Below are 20,903 nucleotides of genomic sequence, written 5' to 3'. Positions count from 1 at the left end.
GCCTCGCCCTCAGAGCTCCCTCATTGGTCAATGAGCGAAAACAAAGCAAAGCCCTGATTGGTGACAGCGCTGCAGTGCTCTCCCCCTGCCCTCAATCATCGGAAGCTCCGCCCCCACCCGTTCCGTTCCCAGGTGGCTGCAGAAAAGGCTGTGTGTGTTTTACCCACAAGCAGTCTCTCTGCAGAGAACCCAGGCACCCAGGTTCCTTTGCCGGCAGCGAGCTTTCTTATCCTACTGCGATTCTTCGATTTCCGTGTGAACTTAGGGAATAACGTCTAATCTTAACCGTGTCTTGGATTTAGAGAGACCTCGTGGGTATTTCTAAAATGCTGCGTGAGATTCAGAGGGACATTGTCATATGCAAAGAAAAGGCATGAAATGAAATCTGGCGAGGTTATGCGTGACTTTTTTGTTTTTATCACCTTTCTGTGTTCCATATTGAGCATGCGTTACTTTTATAATTGGGGGGCAAAATGTTTTTAAAAAGAAAATGAGTAAAGTGCAGAGAATGGTAAAGGCAAACTTGGAGTATATCCAAGGGACTAATTCTTCCACAACAGTAGAAAATACAGTAATATACGCAACATCCGAGAGCCATCAAAAAAATATGTACTGGTATCAGCCACGTTCAGCCCTCTTAAAAAACTTTACAAATATGACTGACGTGCCCAATAATCTTTCTTGAGTAACCACTATTTATCCAACACATAGTGTAGAATGCATCGCACTGTAAACAGACTTATGGGGAAACTCCCAGACAGGAAGAATTTAGAATCCAAAGTGCAAAATAAATAAAGCTTTAACAAAAAAAAGTAGGCTACGGAAAGAAATTCAGAAGTTATAAATTGGAAAACTCAGCTAATGCAGGGAATTATAAGAAAGAAAGGAATGTGACGACACTTCAAAATGTGTCTTAGACTTTGAAAAGTGAAAGCTGAGGGAGGAGGTGGGAGTGGAGGTGAAGATCAATGACCCGGAGTTAAAGTAATCTGAGCTCTGTCAGGCTGCCTGCCATCCTAGCCAGTTCGCAGGCGGTGAAGCATAGCTCACCTGGGGACCACGCTCGCTCAACCTCGCTGGCTGCCTTGCTGTTCCGTCTGTCCTTCTTGCAATTCCCATAAGGTTCTGAAATAGGCTATTTGAAATGAAGCAATTCCCTCAACAACTCCATAAATTACATAGTGGTGAAAAAAATGGAGATTGACAAAAATCAAACCTAAAGAAGGAAAGGAATGTTAAGGTACACATGAACTTGAAAAGAAGTAAGGACAAGAAGTCTGATACAAAGAATAGCACAAATCCTCTTTTCTCTCTTTTTTTCCTCAGAATGAGGTCAAGCTCTTCGGAAGACAGTTACCTTCTTACCTAAGAAATTTTTTACAGAACCCTTGTTATAAATGGAATCCTAAATGATAGTTTGAAAGTATATGTTCCAGAGTGGTCTGAGTAAATAACTTAGTTTTGAGGTCTAATTCTGTTTAAACCTGTAAGAAAAAAAAAAAGAGGGACTTAGCATTGCCTAGTATAAACAAATTGGGAAAAAAACACTCCAAAATTTTTTCCACGATAATACCTGAAATTCTGCCATTAACATTCTTTCTTTGGGATTAAATAATTTATATCAAAGGTTATTAATTTACTCATCAAACATGTAATCAATATTAATCATCAAATACTACTTACTTCAATGAACTAAGCACTCTACTAAGTATAGTCTTGAACAGGACAGACCGGGAGCTATTCATTACTAGGAGAAGACCCATAATGGACCAATAAACAGATACGCTTACAGAAAGGGATAGGGGCAAAGAAGAAAAGGAAACTGTGACCTGAGGGATGGGGGAACTCCTTTAATTTAGAAAGGGATAGAGAAAGACTCTAAGGAGAAAAGCTCTAGGAGAAGCTCCCTAAGATTTGAGTTGCCACCTAAATGAGAACATGCCAGCTATGGAAAATTCCAGGGCTGTAGCATTCCTGAAGAGGAAACAGCAAGGGCAAAGGCCCTGAAGGAGGAAGAAAAGTGATGTGTTGGAGGAAGAGAGAGAGGACCACTGTGGCTAGACTGGTGCAAAAGGGCATTGGTCCCAGACAGTTCAAGAGGGGGAGGCTGGGCCTTGTAGGCAATGGTAAGAAGTTTGTGTTTTATTGCGTGGATTCCTGACAGGGGTAACATTAAGTTGCTCATGTTGGAAGAAAATCATTCATTTTTTTCCCCTTTTTCAGAGTCACCAGAGAAATGGGCATTCATTCACTAAGCCGGTCTATCAGGCATAGATCTATGAAGAACCTACCATTTGCCAGGGATGGGCTTGGTGTAGGGGTACAACAATGAGTATGACACAGCCCCTGCTGGATCTGGACAAACTATTACTACACAGGTGATAAGGAAATTAAGGGTGCTATGGGAAGACAACCCTGAAGGGGCCAAGGAAATCATCCTGACGGAAATAATCAGCTGAATTAGTAGGAGTCATCCCAGTGAAAGGGGACAAGATTCTAGATCCAGGGAACCACAGAAGAACATTAGCATCTGGCAAGAAGGGAATCTAATGCAAAAAGAGGAGGATTGGCAACAGATGTTAATGCAGGCCCAATCTTCCTCACCAAAAAAAGAAAAAAAGATAGAAGGTATCTTATAGAATCCAAGGGCAAAGACCAGAGGAACTCAGTTGAAATTTCCTCCATCTTCAAACCTGCCTCTCTCTACACTTCTGCTCTATTTTCTGGAAAACAGCTTTCCTGGCTCCTAAGTTCATGAGTCAGCAAAGCTACCCCAATCATACACATACACACACGCGCACACTCACACACTCACACTCACAAGCATGTGCTTGTGCACACTGAATCAACTCCCTCCCCTCCACCCCCATCACTTATGATCAGGGAGGTGATGGGGGAGGGGAGCCACCAACATGGCTGCCAGGGCCCATTCCTACTGATGAGCAGAGAGTTCCCTAAGAACAGGCACTGGACAGATTATCAGAGAGACATTCGTCATAACCCACACATTGTCAATAGTTAGTCAACAGGGCTCCATTTTCTATTTGGTGAAAATCTTCCCGTGTTCACACTAAAATGGAGGCCCAAAGGCCAAGGCCAAAGTCCTCAATGGTGATTGCCAGCTTTTCTGAAATGTCTTGAAACCACTCTACTTGCACAGGCTTCCAGACCACAACTACCCTTGCCTCTTCCAGTTTCAAGCTGCCGTTTGTATTCAGGTCTTCTGCTAATTCCCTATGTCCCTGTCTGAAGTAAGTACCTCGTCCTCAGTTTATGTAAGAAGCAAAAGCACTTGCCACGTTGCTCTCAGCTCAGATGAGACCAGTATGCAGGACAAGCAGGACGGATGGGATGGATGCAGGCAGAAGGCAAGGCTTTGCCCACCACTGTCCCTTCAGTATGTATTCCATGGGAGATCGGCCCTGCCCCTGGATGAAAACTTGGGCTGTCCCATCTCTCTTCTGATGGCTCTTAGGTAATAAAAATCCTTTAATCAGTTTAAGCCACAACATACAGTTTTAATTCGGAAATTTTCAGGTGAATTTTGATGGACACTTCAAGCTTCGTTCCAAGAGAGGCCTGTTCTCCACTTCCCCAGCTAGGGTCTAATGCAAGCAGGCCGGGTTCTCTCAGAAAGGGGGAAAGGAGCCTTCTTTTCATCCCCACAGATCCTCCTTCAAATTCACAGCGAAAGTAGAAGAGGAAGTCTGAGGAGAGCAAGTTCATGCTTGACTGGTACTGGTCCCAGGGGCTTTGCTCTCTGGGTCTGGCCATTGGCTAATGTTCGCACTTTCTCCTTGGGTACTTTCTGATATTCTCAGACACATGAACTTGAAACATCCAACTGTGTGTCTCGTGACCAGGACAATGCAATGTTCTCTGGCTGCCATTTCCCCCTCAGTTTCTGGTCCCCTCAGGCCACTTTATACAGATTCTCCCGGAAAAGAACACCTCTGCAGGTGTTCCTCTTGGACAGGACTTAAACATCTCCAGCACGGCTCTCTGTCATGAATGGCTCTCCTCTGGTCCTCAGGAAATGCTGGTACATACGTCACTCCATCGGTGGAGAAGTGCAGCTGGCTCCCAGAGCCCACAGGTCTTGAGTCTTCTCTCTCCTTCTTTCCTGCCCTCTCTCTCTGAACTGCTGCCTCAAGTCGATACCTTCAGCTTCTCAACTTTAGATATCTCAGGTAACAGTCAGACACTCCAAATACCAGAGAACACAAATCAAATTGCCCCCATGGTCCTATTCACCCCCCTCTCTGAGATTAGGGAGGAATATCTTGGACGTGTGGTTAGGTAGGACTCAGCTGCTTTCTTCAAAGAAAACTTCTTCATGGATCCTTTCCTAGACTCCACTGCCTCTGCCCTTTTCTGATCTGAGTTTGAGTAAGAGATTTTCAAGAATCACCAGGGGGCTAAGACATTTCCTTTGAGCCACAACTAGAAGGACCCACAACGAAGAATATACAATTACGTACCGGGGAGCTTTGGGGAGAAAGAGGAAAAAAAAATAAAATCTTAAGATATTTCCTTTCAGATTTGCTTCTTCCTCTGGCAACTTACTTTAGAATTTCACATCTATTGTCTCTTGATGCCTGCGTCAAAATGTTACTTTTACATTTTGTCATGCTAATGTGAATCTGGAAAAATTGCTTTCGTTAATTAACACCAAGGAAATAGGGCTAAGAAATCTTGTTCTCTAAAATCATAGAGTGTCGGAAACATGGCTGTTTGCAAATCAGTGAGAATCGAAGACTCTCTCTTGCCCGGAGGACGGGAGCCTGTGGATCACTTTGACACCGAGAAGCAGCCTTGGTTTCCAGCCCAGGGGCAGATCTTCAGAGATTTGGAACACAGAAGTCCACATTCGTGCAAGGAAACGGGACTCTGAATATGCCTTTCTGCCCAGAACTGATGTTAGCAAAAATATCACTAAACATTAATAAAATATTATTGACAGCCTCTCTCTGCTTTGACTCCATCACAACATTAGTTTATTTAAATCTTACTTAAACTCCCCACTGCTGGCACACCCTGCAATAACCCTGTCTCCTCCTGTGCTGAGGCTCTCTGCGGGTCCCTTGGAGCGCTCTCCCTTGCTACAAGTTTGTAAACCTAAGTTAGACTTCAGGTTTGTCTCTGGCGGCGTTTGATTCTTGGGCTTTATCATCAATGATTAACTCTGTCCAGGTCAGGTTACTAACTCCCACTTTCCCTGGTTCTGTCTTCATATCTGATTTCCTGTTACTGCAGGAAGTCACACAAACTCATTGCCACCTTTGTACCATCACGAGAGTCAGCCGGAATCCTACAACTACAGTTATATAACACTCAACACACCATAAACATACGCACAGGCAGGAAAAATAACATCTATAGACCCTAGCAAAAGAAGAAATTAGTAACGGATATGAAAATTACCTGAAGGGGCTTTTCAAATTACACGAGCCCTGAGGTGCTGATTCAGTCCTTCCTACTATTCCCTCCGGAAGTACATGTACATGGCTAACACGTTACAGCAGCGATGCTGTTAGTGATGGTAGGGTACCTGTCCGCATGTTTGGAGGAAGGTTAAGAAACTCTGCTTTATCTCACACTAATCTGATAGGCCCTTTATCAAAAGTTTAAGTGAGTAAGTTTGGGGGAATATTTTTCTCTTAGCTAAAAATACCAGCTTGATGTTGCTTATAAACGAAAGGAAAGAAATGGTCCTCATGATAAGAGGAGCTTTGTCTGACTTATTCACTATGGTACCCCCGTGGCATCACCAAGTCTGGCACACATTAAGTGCCCAATGAACATTGGCTGAATTAATTAATCTGGAACTCATTTTAGAATGGGAGAGTTTCAATCCACCAATTGTACCTTTGCAAGAAACATTCATCTAAACTAGTAACAGTGACTGTCATCTACTCTATTTGTTTTTGTCTATTTGGCAACCCTTCAAGATTGGGTTCTGATACAACTAGCAGTTGGCTGCCTCCTTTGTAAACTGACAGCCGACTAACAACTGAGGAGCAGGACTGAAGAATGACAGCATGTTAGGTGGGGTGTCTGAACCTTGATTACCAATGACCCCACGAACACCTTCGTACAAACCTGTCTGTGGACCTCAGCGTAGTATATGACCATATGTGTTACAGTACAACAGTCAAGGACCTCTGGGATGATGAAACACAAAGAGCCTGATAATTGCTTAAATGCTGGTATGCTAACCTGGGCAGCCTCAGGCTGTTTGTGATCTAGTCTTCCGTCATTCAAACCAGATATGCCTGTAATACATACGTCCATCTGGTTGTAATCTACACTTAGATCTAGATAGATAGGAAGAAAACACAAAGTTTCTCATGCTAAACCAAATAAACCTCCATCCTCCCACTTGTCCATATCTGGAAAGCTGTAAATTTGAAGGAGTTTGGCATAGTTTTAAAACACTCTTCATATCTGTGGCATTTGAAGTTAAGATAAGAAAATAGTTTTTAAATTGCATTCTGCATTTTTTAAAAAGATCAGAAATCTTTCCAGCATGATTATAAAGTGAGAACAACCATAACAGTACCCCAAACTGAGTCTCATCACTATTTAGCTACTCATTGTGCAAGAATAGATCCAAAGAACAAAGAATATCTTTATTTTATAATACTTATGAGTGGAATAAGCATTTTACATTCTAAAAGAAAGGCATTGATAGAAAAGCTGAGAAAAAATACACACATAGTGAAATGAGTTATTAGTAATTTATATTTAATTAACCTCAGTCATCCTTGTACTTACCGTGTTGAGCTCACAAGGGAGCATTGCAAGCAAAATTACTCTTGCACTACTTACGTTCCCCAGAAACGGCTCTATGCCCTCATTCATTAATTAGAGCTGACCTGGAAGGCAGAAGCTGCCTCATCTCACCACTTGAAAATCGAGTAACTCCTTGTTGTGCATAGAAGATTAAGGAGAGGCCGTAGCGAAATAGAAAGCGGTGACAGCTGCAGCAGAAGAAACCATGTGAGGGCGGGCACACACAGAGGGTGTTCCTGGGGTTCGGGTGCACTTCCAGCAAAGATGTTACTTTGGGAGGATGGACTCCTTTGCCTCATTGCCTCTATTTTCTTGACTTTCTCATCACTATATTTTTATCAAAAAATTCCCTCTCCCTGGTATGTGAGCAGAAAACAAAAGAACTTTCAGATAAGTCTCCGATACATATGAGTTTAAATTCTAAGATTAAAAAAAAAAGAAACCATGTAACTAAAAGGATATATAGAGACACACTAAATAGTAATAAATTTAAGAATGCAAGATGTTGGGGGCCAGCCCAGTGGTGCAGCGGTGAAGTGCACACGTTCCGCTTCTCTGCGGCCCGGGATTCACCGGATCAGATCCCGGGTGTGGACATGGCACCACTTGGCACGCCATGCTGTGGTAGGTGTCCCACATATAAAGTAGAGGAAGATGGGCACGATGTTAACTCAGGGCCAATCTTCCTCAGCGACAAGAGGAGGATTGGCAGCAGTTAGCTCAGGGCTAATCTTCCTCAAAAAGAAAAAAAGAAAAAAAAAAGAACGCAAGATGTACATGACCCAGATGAAGAATTGACTAAAGAGGTTAATGTCTCCACAGAGAAGAATAATTTATGATCTTCATAATTTGAGGTTCTAATTGTGCTCTGTAAACAACTAATATGAGCTTCTTTAAGAGCTTCTGTGCTGCTTAGAATGGCTAAGTCCTGTTAGCAAATGCCAAATATTTTCTTTTTCTTTTTTTTTTTTAAAGATTTTATTTTTCCTTTTTCTCCCAAAGCCCCCAGGTACAGAGTTGTGTATTTTCAGTTGTGGGTCCTTCTGGTTGTGGTTAACGCCAAATGTTTTCGTTTCCACATTACTAGATTTGTCCTGGGTGCCATCAATATTATTATATGTTGATACTTCATCTTACTTGTCAATAATGTTTGTCATTCAGTAAACAAACATTTACTGAGCACCTACTATGTGCCAGGTATTGTGGGATGTACTGGATTAGGGGAAAAGAATGCAAACATGTTTAAGGCAAAATTCATAGCCTCGATCCGATCACGGAACTCTGGTTTGTGAATTTGCGATTGTTATTGCCAATACGGCATTTTCCCAAGTCCTGCTCATCTCCAATGTAACATATGGATTATACAAGCAAGGGAACCATGGAATCAAGCAAGTAAGGAAGGAAAATAAGGCAAATGATGTATGAATAGGAGTACTGGCACCACTTAGTTGAATAGGTTTAAGGAAGGAGGTGATATTGCAGGAGTTGCGGCTTCCACACATTCCATTAAAGGCAGTGACACTGCAACAAAGCCCAGATGATTCTGAGAAAATTAACAAACTGTTGAAGAATGCCCAAGGAGAAGTGTAGACAATAATATTTGAGCCTTGAATGTCAATCCCAGTTTAGATGCTAAAGCTAGTGGTGTGACCTTGGACATCTCATGTACCTTTACGAGGCTGTTTCCCTATTAATAATACGCAGCTATTAATCTACCCCAGAAGTCACAGACTGGAGTTATGTTGGGTGAGCACAAACTTTGTAGAAATTTGATTAGTTGCCGACATTTCAAAATCAAGAGATTTCATATAAAACTCTAATTTACCAGTTTTGAGTTTTTTAAGAAGGAAGATATGGCAAGGCTGACCCACATTCCAATGCGGCAACAATTCCAGGAGCAGAGAGTCGTGCCCCTTTTAGAGCTGGCATGTGCTTTGCCATCGGCGGTGTCCCATGTCTGACTCGCTTCACTTGTCCTCCCGGCCACCCACCCGGCTTCTGAAGGTACTTCAGTTTACATCTCCTGAACTGGAGGATGCTTTTTTTTTTTTTGAGGAAGATTGACCCTGAGCTAACATCTGTTGCCAACCTTCCTCTTTCTGCTTGAGGAAGATTGTCCCTGAGCTAACATCTGTGCCAATCTTCCTCCATTTTATGTGGGATGCCACCACAGCATGGCTTGACGAGCAGTGGTATGTCTGTGCCTGGGATCTGAACTTGCGGCCCAGGAGCCTCTGAATTGGAGCCTGGGAACTCAACCACTACACCAAGGGGCGGACCCCAGAACTGGATGATTTTTAAGGCTTTTTGTTGTTGTTGTTGAAAGCTATGGGAAGTGTTTCAAGTTAATAAAAATTAAAAATATGTGTTGCAGAGAGAAGAGACAAATCTCTTGTAAGAATGTAGATGCTCCACCCTCAAGGAGGTGGAGCATACCTCCCTCTTCTTTAAGAGCGGGGTGTGCATGGTGACTTCCTTGCAAAGAGTACAGTAAGGAAAAGGGAGGAAGGAAGAGTGACTTTACAGTAGAGAAACCTGACTAACACCTCAGTAGGGTGATCAAGGCCAACATCAACAGTGGTAAGTCATGTTGACTGTATGTTTGGTCTTCCTCCCAAAAACCCATAACTCCAGTCTAATCGAGAGAAAACTATCAGACAAATCCCAACAGAAGGACGTTCTACAAGATACTTGACCAGTACTCCTCAAAACTGTCAAGGTCATCAAATGCGAGATGTGTCTGAGACTATCAAAGCCAAGACGAGACTAAGGAGACATAACAAGTAAATGTGATTTGGTGGCCTAGATGGCTTAGGACTGATATTTGGGGAAACAAAGCCTAGTTCTGGCTGGGATTTTTTTTTCGTCTTCTTCTTCTTCTGTTTTTTGAGGAAGGTTAGCCCTGAGCTAACATCTGCTGCCAATCCTCCTCTTTTTGCTGAGGAAGCCTGGCCCTGAGCTAACATCCATGCCCATCTTCCTCTATTTTATATGTGGGATGCCTACCACAGCATGGCTTGCCAAGCGGTGCCATGTCTGCACCCGGGATCCCAACAGACAAACCTGGGGCCACGGAAGCTGAACGTGGAAACTTCACCGCTGTGCCACTGGGCCGGCCCCTGGCTGGAATTTCTTAATGGAGAAATGGACTCAGAAGGAGACATTCACATGATAGGCAGAATTGAGTAACCCAGATTTCAGTAGGTCTTATCAATAATATGACACAAATAAAGTCTTATTAACAGGTGAATGTCCTTAGTTATTCCCTTCTTGCATCTGCTAAAGGGAACTTTGTCTTTCTCAGCCTAGTTCCTGGGCTTTTATGGTGCAGGATTTAGGTTTAGAGAAAATGGGAAGTGACAGCAGGGATGTGCTCCAGAAAGGACTGAGTTTTACCCATGGGAGAGGACAATGAGTAGAAACTGAAGGAAAGAGACAGTGGCAAGGAGAGAGAAGATCCACAAGGATCTGAGAGTGACAGAGAGAGAGGTTCAGGGAATGAGGGTTAGAGATAGGGAGAGAGGATTTTTCAAAGTTTTGTTGTGCAAAACTTCTTGCCTCCCTGCCCCTCCCCGAGTTGTGAGCCCTGCCTTTAGTGTGACTCTGTTCTCATCTCTCAGGCACTGCCTCTCAGTTCCACATTTCAAATTCCTCAACGGGCGAAGCCCACGGCTTCACGGCCTGGATCTAGTCATTCTGCCCAGGGTTCAGTGGTAGAATCATGGCTGCTGTTCCCACGCCTGCCTATAGGCGACCATTTTCATAAAAAGGGGAAGAGCGGTGAGTCAGACAGGTCCCTCCCTCTCAGCTCTGAAATGCTGAGTAAGACGGCGTAAGAGAAGAGGCGTTGCTGATAAAGTCAATATTCTAGGACTTAAGGCCAGGTATTCCAAAACAAAGGAGCAGCCTCTTTGCCATTTGCATTTGCCATTTATGTATGCTCAAAAAGCACTTGTCCTGCTATAAAATTTTCTGAAATCAACATTTATAGAAATTGTTTTTTGTAAAAATTGGTTTAGGCCCGGTGTACTCATGCCCACTTTCCCGACTTCTAACCACAATTTCTTTTACTTTTCTAAACCTATTTTCGGGCAAGTCTACAAGCACTCATGGTAATGGAAACCATGGACGTTTTGCCACATTGATACAGTGGCAGGGAGACCAGTCCAATGCGGACGAGTGAGGAGACGCATGAGATAGTCAGCGACCTAAGGGCTGCCACCACCCATAGCCTCTCCGAGCCCATGGAGTTGGGGCCTTGGCACAAATTAGAAAAAGATACCTTTCCTCAAGAAGCTTCACTTCCATGTGTTGAAAATTTGTCATAATATGCCACTTTTATTAGAATAAGACACTTCCCCAACACCTGCCAGGAATTTGTCATAAAAATACAAACGCATGATACCTACAATGTGACCATGGCTGCCTGTGTACTGCACAAGCTGCACAACCATATGCTGTCGCTCTGGGTGCCATTGTCTGTTCTGAGCAGCTGTCATCATTTTACAGCCTCGGCAAGCCTGAGCTTCCTTTCATGCCTCACTATATACGATTCTCCCAGCGGACTGGGCATTCCGACTGTTGTGGGTGAACATTATTTTGCTTGTCTTGGATTGAAATAAAGAATCCAACTCTTGGACTGACCCTGTAATTGCAGTTCCTGTAACCATGGGGATGATCCCCTTCATCGTGCAGAGGTGTGACAATCAGTGTGTGAGACGACACATCAAAGCACAGGGCCTGACAGATCCTGAGGCCTCCATTGATGCTTAGTTCCACTGGAAAATATTACTGGCTCTCCAGGCCACGTCAGGATTCTCTGTTGAGAGGCCATAGGACCCCTCTCGTGAAAGCGCTCTCACATACACAGCCCCGCATCTCTGTGTGCGGGAAGACCGAACGGTTTCTTACCTGCCCTGCTGATCCAAGTCTCATACACCATCTGTAGACAAACAGGGTGCTTTCTCTGCACAAACTGTTTTACAAGAAGCAGTTTATGACTGCTATTTATTAACTAAAGAGCTGATTTCTAAGTGTAATATGATGAAGCTTTAGAAATCCATTTCAAAGACATTTTTTTCCCTTGAAAAATATTTGCTTGCTTTATTTATCTACTGAGATTGAGATTGTATATTTTAAGTGAACTGCGTTATGAGTTATGTTTGGCTATAGAGAAGAAAATTAAGGACATAAATTCAGAGGGGGTATTTAAATATTGAAAATTGAAAATGCCATTCATAAAAGTACACATTTTATCTCCGGACATTATTCTTCTGGTGCCCTTCGTGGCCGCAGGAAGGGAAACTGCTCTGTTTAAGGTGCTGTGGGAGGCCCTTTCTTACATCCTCCCATCACACATAGGCCGTCTCTAAGTAAAGAAGTCAGCTGGTGTCCCCAGAGAAGGAAAGCGTGAGAGATCCACATGCTTTGAAAGAAAAAGTTTGAAGGAAAGAAATATATAGGCTGAGAAAGTATCTTGGAGGAGGGCCTTCTTTTTGGGGTTCAGGATAAATAAAATCTTTGAGGCAACCATGAGCTATATACATTTGGAGGAAAATGAGGATAGCAGCTGGAATAGAAGATTTCTGTAGGGAAGGGCTGGACAACAGTGGAATGACCTAGATTGCCAGGCTGAGAAATTTGGACTGGACCCTGAAACCAATATGAGTTGCTAGAGATTTTTAGCTTGTGAGGAAAAAGGTATTTTAGGAAAATTAATCTGGTAGGGGGAAAAAGACTCAAAGTAAAATAATTGAAGTTATTTTCGTTTTATTTTTTACAATACTAGTGAAAAAGAGGACCCTTACAATAAGCATACTTGAAAAAAAGAAACTATAGAAGTTACCAATTACTTGTCCATAGTGGGAGGTGGTCATATTGAAATCCGTGCACACCCTTTCATACTCATTTGCCTTCCCTGATCTTAATTATTCAGGGTGGGTCCCAAATCTTTGATTCACGATTGTTGATGCATATTTATATTTTCTCACTAATTTAAAATAATTATTTAATTGCTATTTCAAACCATATATTTTTCCATTGTTAATTTTTAAAAATGTGTTTTGTTTGTCTGTCTGCTTTCCGATGGTTTGTTGCAAAGGAAGGCCCTGGGGATGGCCCCTGAGGAGCCTCACCCCCTTGGCCGTGACTGGGATGCAATCTGGGGAAGACAGAGCTCCCTGAGCTGAGCCTGCGGGAAGAGGAGGCCTGCCCAGGCCCCTCAGGGCTCGGCGCCCATTCTGAGACACTGTGCTCCGGAAGCTTCCTCGCCACTGGGACATGGGAAGCTCGCCACTCTCAGAGCGCTAGGCCGGCCCATAGCTTGGATCTGGGAGGTTTGAACCTTAATGGCTATGAGTAGAAACCAGAAAGAAAAGCTGACATTCCAAATATGGAAGCAGTGTTCTATCCTGCAAAAGATAGAGATCAGGATATATCTTGGGGACGGACCCTTCTGGAAGAACAGAAAAAGGTTACTTATAGATGAAAATAGACGCCAAATGAGAAAAGATCTTTTCATGTTATTGCTCCAAACATCTAAATTGCCCGTGTTAAATAACAGTAATAGCGAACACCTGTTAGTTTCTTACCTGGATGTCATCTTTCAATTCTCAGAATAAATATCTCGGGATGTATGTCATTATCTCTGTTTTACAGGTGACAAAACTGAGGCTAGAGCGATCATGTTAATTGCCCAAATTTAGATGATTAATAACTGGTGGAGCTGGGAATCAAACTTACTACCTCACATCAAAGTCAAACCCTTAACTGTCACTCTAAACCCTTCAGATTAGGTTTTCTTCATAGAATTTTTTTAAAGAATTTATCTAGACTGCACTATGCCCGCAAGCCGTTACTTGTTTTTGTAGACATGTATGTGTTAGCTATGCAGATACTCACAGAAGATAAAAACCTACTTTTCTGAGAAATTCAGAGAGACACTGGATGTATTTTGTGCCACTTCCGGGCCACATAACAAAATGAATCACAGAGCCAGTGAGAGAGCCCCGCTTCCATCTTGTGTAAGGAGCCCTGCACTCCTGGACTTACGGGCAACTTAGCTGGCAGTTGACCCTGGCAAGGAGAGGTGTGGCTAGGAGAGAAAGTACCAGGGGAGACCTTGTGTTGCCTGAGCAATGGGAAACTGTAACCCATAAAAGCTGGAATGCCTTGCAGTTCCTGTCCTGTAGAAGTAGTATTAAAATAATCATTAGTTCAGAGACTTAGAAGTTAAAATTTTTACTATTTCTCTAAAAGCAGTGCTCACAACCAGGGGAGAGCAGGGAGGCAAGAAGTTCTGCACAAGAAGGCTTTGAAAAATCCTCTCTCCCTATCTCTAACCCCCCATTCCCCATAAACATGGCGGCCAGTCCCCAACCTCTCTCTCTGTCACTCTCAGCTCTGCTCGACTTCCAGCTCTGGTGGATCTTCTCTCTCCTTGCCACTGTCTCTTTCCTTCAGTTTCTACTCACAGTCCTCTCCCACGGGTGAAACTCAATCCTTTCTGGAGCACATCCTTGCTGTCGCTTCTCCATTTTCTCTAAACCCAAATCCTGCACCATAAAAGCCCAGGAGCTAGGCTGAGAAAGACAAAGTTCTCTTTAGCAGATGTAAGAGGGGGAATAACTATGGACATTCACCTGTTAATGAGACTTTATTTGTGTCATATTTTGATAGGACCTGGTAAAATTTGGGTTACTCAATTCTGCCTATCATCTGAACGTCTCCTTTTGTGTTCATTTCTCCATTAAGAAGTCTCAGCCAAAACTAGGCTCTGTTTCCCCAAATACAAGTCCTAAGCTTGGGAAAAATTTCTGCTTTAAGAATTATGAAATAGGGGCTGGCCTGGTGGTGCAGCAGTTAAGTTCACACATTCTGCTTCAGCGGCCCAGGGTTTTCCGGTTCCAATCCTGGGTATGGACACATGCACTGCTTGTCAAGCCATGCTGTGGCAGGCATCCCACATATAAAATAGAGGAAGATGGGTATGGACGTTAGCTCAGGGCCAGTCTTCCTCAGCAAAAAAAGAGGAGGATTGGCAGCAGATGTTACCTCAGGGCTAATCTTCCTCAAAAAAAAAAAAAAAGAATTATGACATGACCAGAAGACAACAGATGAAGAAGTTCAGCGTCCAGCCCTGGAGCCACATTGACCGGGGCTTGATGACTTAGGTGCTGGTTGACTGCAGGCATGTTATTCCACCTCTCTAAGCCGTGGTGTCCTCATTTGCAAAACTGGGATAGAGATATTCATTAACCAGATATTTATTGAATATCTACCACATGTTATACACATTTTAGGTTCTGGGGATTCACAATGAACAAAACAGAAAAAATCCCTGCCCTCAGAAGCATACATTCTAGTGGGATGATAACAGTCATATTTACTTCTTAGGTTATGAGAATTAAATGAGATAATAATAATAGTGAACACATATATCATGATTATTATGTGCCAGGAATGATTGTAAATACTTGGCACATGTTTTAACTTAAAGATGCTTCGCTTTTTCTGTGCCACAGTCTTCTTTGGCAGTCTGGTGGAGCCCATCAACCCCTTCTTAGAACAAGGTTTTTAAACGCATAAATAGAATACATGGGATAACAGGGGAGATAAAATATACTGCGACAGTTGCCAAAACAATAAAAGGTTATCTGGTAATAAAATGCTTCTTTTTTTTTTTTAACACATTAAATAATAAGATCTAGTGACAGGTTTAACAATACCATAACTTGGAAAAACTGATGATCCTAGATGTAATTAATTTCATTCAAGTTCATAGGCCTCCAGGACTCCATCCATTGGTTTGTAGACCCCACGGTTAATTTAATCCTTATTACCACTCATGAAGTAGGTATCATTATTATTCCCTTTTTTTAAGGTGAGGAAAAGTTACAGAGAGGTTAAGTGACTTGCCCAAGGCTAATAAGTGATGGAGCTGAGATCTGAACTGATAGTCTGACTGCAAAGCCTGTGGTTTTGTTTTGGGGGGGGTTTTGTTGTGAGGAAGATTGGTCCTGAGCTAACATCTGTGCCAGTCTTCCTCTATTTTGTATGTAGGACGCTGCCACAGCATGGCTTTACAAGCCATGTGTAGGTCCATGCCCAGGATCCAAACGCACAAATCCCGGGCTGCCAAAGTGGAGTGTGTGAACTGAACCACTACACCACCAGGCCAGCCCCCAAAACCTGTGCTCTTAACCACCACACAGTGCATGCCTTAGCTCCAGGCTTGCCTCCGGGTCAGAAAGTAGTAATTGTAATAAGTAGTAAAAGCATTAGTAGTAGAATACATCTAGAGGATAAGGAATCGTTTGTACCAGTATTAGGACAATCCTTAAAGGGAAAAATCTGGTACATAGCAATGAAGTCAACCGTACCGGACACAGTCTATCCCGTTCATCTAAGTCTCTGAGGCACGACAAACTCACTGCGTCCTGTATGTGATTACCCATTCTGGGGCTGGACACCAAAGACTTTGGAGGATGTGAAAATGCAGAAAAATATTCTTGAGTCTATGAAAATCTCTTATTTTTGTGTATATAATCCCATACTAATTATCGGGGGTTTTCTGCACTTCCAGTAGGCACCGTTTCCACAAAACCCTTAGGCCATCAATCAGCATGGAAGCATGAAAAGAACACTGTTCATCTTGCGGAGAAGGGCTGCTCCACGTGAATGCAGCTCCTGCTCTTCCCTGCTATCATTTGTAAATGTGAGAAGTCAGAGGCGTGGGGAGTACACAGGTCCTTCAGGCACTCCCTAAATATTCACTGAGTTGAAAGGTGTTGATAAGGTAAAGAAACTTACACTTCTCCAAATGGTGACAGTCAACACTTTGGTTTTAATTTTTAAAAGAAAAAGACAAACAAAGGAGTCCAGATCATTAGAAAGGCTTTCCTGGTGTGCTGGGTGACAGCCATCACAGCTCTCAGGCGCTCGGTCCCCAAGAGGGCCCAGAGTAAGCCCTGCCTGAGGCTAATGAAGCCTAGTAAGATGATTTATCCTTTCCCCTAAGTCTGCCTTGTAAAGGCATTTTTCTAATTGCCTGTCCGCAGCACATTTTTACTGTGACAAGGCACTCTGTTCCTCAACATTCACCTGGCACACTGCTCCCAATAGCAAAGCAGAAGAGTGGCAGGAGGTGCCCTGTCACACCATCAAGGTAAGCGCCAGTCAATTCACCAGAGGGTGTGCGGACCCAGCTTCCAGGCTCTATCTGCGCTGACATTCTATTCAACCCCCTAGAAGAGAAAAGGCTTCAACACTAACATGCAAGAAGCAGTTGAAGTGCCGTGGCCGCTCAGCCCAGCCCTCAGCCACGCGGATCAAGATCAACTAGCGGCAGAAGGAAACGGTGAGGTCGGAGATGCCCAGCGGCGAGTCTGCACACATTCCTCCCCAGGTCACCAGCCTTGACTTGGGAAAGGAGCACATGTGACCAGCTGCACTGAAAAATACCAACGTGAACCTTCACAGAGAGACCAGATGGCTCCACGCCGGGGGTAAAAATAGCTCATCATACAGCACAGCCCAAACTAGGAGCTGGGCAGAGTCTTAGAGCCTCTCAGGCTTTGATTTCAACTTGCCAAAAAGATTAAAAAAAATGTTTTAACTAAACTGTGAGAAGCTGCCTTGGAAAGAGAGATTAAAAATACAAATATTCCACGTCCTACCTGGCTTATTTCAAATTCGTTTGACTGCCATAGGCATAGGAATGATAAATACGTGCTGCTAGAAAAAAAAGTATTTGTCTTTCTTCCTATTTGACCATAACAAGAAAAACAGGCAGACCAGCACAGTAACTTGGTAAAGAACTTCAGTGCATGGACTAGTAGGAAGAGTTCAATAAAGAGAGAAATGAAAACCTCTGCTTTCTGTATTTAATGATTTTTAAAGACTCAGATTTACAGATTTCTCAGAGTTCTAATTTGTTCATTTAATTATTTTACAGAAGCTATTTAATCCATCTCCCATTGTTCCAGTGGGTTTCTATTTTTACCAGTGGGGGTGAATCATGCTCCGACCATTTAGGGACACGTTTAGAACATGACTTTTCAAGTAAAGACCCAAGTGAAATCTTGATTCCCAAACCAGAGCCTTGAAGTTGAGCACACTAGCGGCCATTGTGCTCTGACATTCTGTTCGCCTGTGTGCAATGATTGTATTACACAGCATAGAGGTGATTGGAAGAGTTCCATGGACAAAAAATAGCTCAGATAATAATTCCCTACAAGATAAGAGGAAATAAATGGCATTTGACTTGGGGTTCCCTCAGTCCCCTGACCTGGTGAACAAGAAAATGCTTTTGTATCTTTCAGTTGTTGAAATTGATGCAGTCCTCTATCTCCATCCAATCAGCAAAGAAGTGTTTGTCCTCATGCACAGTGTTGTTCTGTCCTGAGACCCATGAATGCTTTTCTTATTTAACTCAAACTCCTAGTGCCTCATTAATATAATAGAGTCTTGATGCTTGGTTAATAAAAATCTCAGCTCTCTTGGATTTAATTCTGAATTTTTTAATAAAAAATAAAATTAAGTAAAACTCAATCTAATTAGAATGAACTTTTACCTACATGCAATAAACAGGTTCAGTGTTCAAATTCACAACTTAAAAAATATAGAATAATTGTTCTTTAAGGTCTGTTTCATAGTTTTTAAAATTTGAATCCCTTGGAAGTGAACATTAATCCCAGTGCTCCCTTTTTTTTCAGTAGGGCAGAATTTCAAGTATGACAAGGATGAGGTTTATAAGTTTGTAACAGCCCTAGTAGAAATTTTAAAGCTTTTTCTCTCAGGGTGTCAGGAGCTTACTCACAGTCAGTTTAGAGAAAAGAAAAATAAAAATGCTTCCATCTTGCAACTTTTCCTTAACTAGCAAGTCCTTTTTTGAGTAAAAGTTGATTTCCATTCCAAATAGAGAAACTCATATTTCCAATCTTATTTTTCCACCTAACAGAGGAAAGGTTTATATGCTTTTCTCCTACGTTAGGAAGATTTCCATAATTATAAATATATCAACCGATGTTTTCTCACAATACCTTATGGTTATATTTTTAGCATTTACATTTTCTATATAGCTGGAATTTATTTTGGTATAAAGAATAAAGTATAAATCCAGTTTTGTTTAATGGCTTTCCATTTGTCCAAATACAATGTGGCAGTGATTTGAAATACTTATATTATACACTAAATTTTTATATACACTGTCTTCTCTATTCTTTTCCTTACTATGTCTATTCTAATTACCGCAGTTTTAACCAGTGTATATTTTACATTGTCACATTGTTTTAACCACTATAGTGTATTGTAACACATTTTACATTTATTTATTATACTACGTATTAAAATATACTATAAAGATATTGCTCATCTTTTCTATCCTTTTCCAATATGGCCCTGGCTACTCCTTAAACCTCTTAATAATCTGTCAAGTCTTATTGCTTGCTCCCTGTCCTCCAATTGATTGAGATATTGTTTGATTATGGATTAATTTAGATAGTATCAATATTTCAAAATGTTGCTTGTTCTTTTTTTTTTTTTTTTGAGGAAGATTAGCCCTGAGCTAACTGCTGCCAATCCTCCTCTTTTTGCTGAGGAAGCCTGGCCCTGAGCTAACATCCGTGCCCATCTTCCTCTACATTATATGTGGGATGCCTACCACAGCATAGCTTGCCTAGTGGTGCCATGTCTACACCCAGGTTCCGAACTGGCAAACCCTGGGCGGCCAAAACAGAACGTGCGTACTTAACCACTGTGCCACCAGGCCAGCCCCTATTGCTTGTTCTGAAGCATAAAAATATTCAATATTCCTTGAATACTTCCTTATCAAGTTTATTCCTAATTATTTGATGGTTTTGGTTTGCTGTTATGACTGAGTGAATGCTGTCTCTCCTGCTTGATCTTTGCATTTTATTTTCTGAGTTTAGGAAAGTATTGATTTTTGTAAGTTATTTTTAAAACCAACTGCTTTACTATACTCTTTTAATATTTCTAATAGTTTTTCAGTTGGGAAATTTTCCTTAATAGATAACGCAAAATTGAGTCACATTTGTAGTTTAAATAATCAAAATGTAGAGCCTGATACAAGGAGGTTTTGTTGTAGCTGAGGATATATGCATTTCTATAAATCTTATTAGCTTTAATAGCTTTGCGCATTTTACCCTTGTCCCAGAGGAGCAAACTAAACAAGAAGGTTTAGGGTCTACTCCCAGCTCATGACTAAAATGTTCTGATCATCAGCACTTTTCTCCCCTTCTCTTTATTACGAGTTTTCACTTTTGTACAGTGGAAAGAGTGATACTTACCCTTTTCTCCCTACTTTGAGGTGATAGGAGGATAAATGAGACAATGAAACAAGGTGCCGTTAATAGCTTCCCCACAGATACTGCATGGCACCTACCAAACACACTCACCCACACGCACCAATAAGAATACTGCTCCCAGAGTTTTAGTGTTGGCAATAGTGGAGTAGTTTGTATTGTGCTAAACTTACTTTTGATAGCAATTATAAACTCTAAAATGATTTTAAAAAATCACTTGAAGAGACTGGAGACTGACTAAAAGCAGGCAGAAATTGCGTGAAAGCTTCATGCCCTGGAGGGTGGCTAGAACTCAAGAAGAAAGCTGCAGTCTTGTTGGATTGAGGGGCAGAAGATGGAGTATGGGGCTGCTTGAGGGGTTGGATGTCGAGGTTGGAAATCCTGGAACAGAGGGAGCCACAGAGGAGAAAGCCCTACAGTCTGAATGTAAACTCCTCTCAAACCTTCAGCTGGCTCAAAGAGTGCATACATTGGGCAGACTGCTGGAAGCCCAGCAGAAGCAAAAGCTAGAAGGCTGAAAGAGCTGAGCAGAGATTAAAGCTGTTGCCCACTACAGAGCAAACAAAGTGTAGAATTTTGAAGCCTACCAAGTTAGTGGAGCTTGGTAAATATCTCAGAGTTATTTTGAGACATTTCGAAGGTCCTTGCTTTACAAGCAAAGACTATATCCTAGGACTGAGGGGTTCACCCTAAGAGTAGGGCAAAACCAAAATAGACCTGGCCTGAATACATGTTAAATCAAGCCTCCACAAGTTAAAATAAATCAGTCAGTAATTTAACTCCCTG

General features: G+C 42.2%; 1 long non-coding RNA gene across 1 annotated transcript; it reads left to right on the top strand.

Moving 5' to 3' along the window:
* Nucleotides 1-119: 119 nt before the first annotated feature.
* On the top strand, nt 120-4,965 carry LOC139080495 (uncharacterized). Its single transcript, XR_011535045.1, has 3 exons — nt 120-311; nt 2,224-4,096; nt 4,715-4,965. It is a non-coding gene; the product is annotated as an uncharacterized lncRNA (long non-coding RNA).
* The last annotated feature ends 15,938 nt before the right edge of the window (nt 4,966-20,903 follow it).

This window comes from Equus przewalskii, chromosome 30 (assembly GCF_037783145.1).
Source record: "Equus przewalskii isolate Varuska chromosome 30, EquPr2, whole genome shotgun sequence".
Classification (NCBI taxonomy): Eukaryota; Metazoa; Chordata; class Mammalia; order Perissodactyla; family Equidae; genus Equus; species Equus przewalskii.
This window is presented reverse-complemented; position numbering and strand designations above follow the sequence as displayed.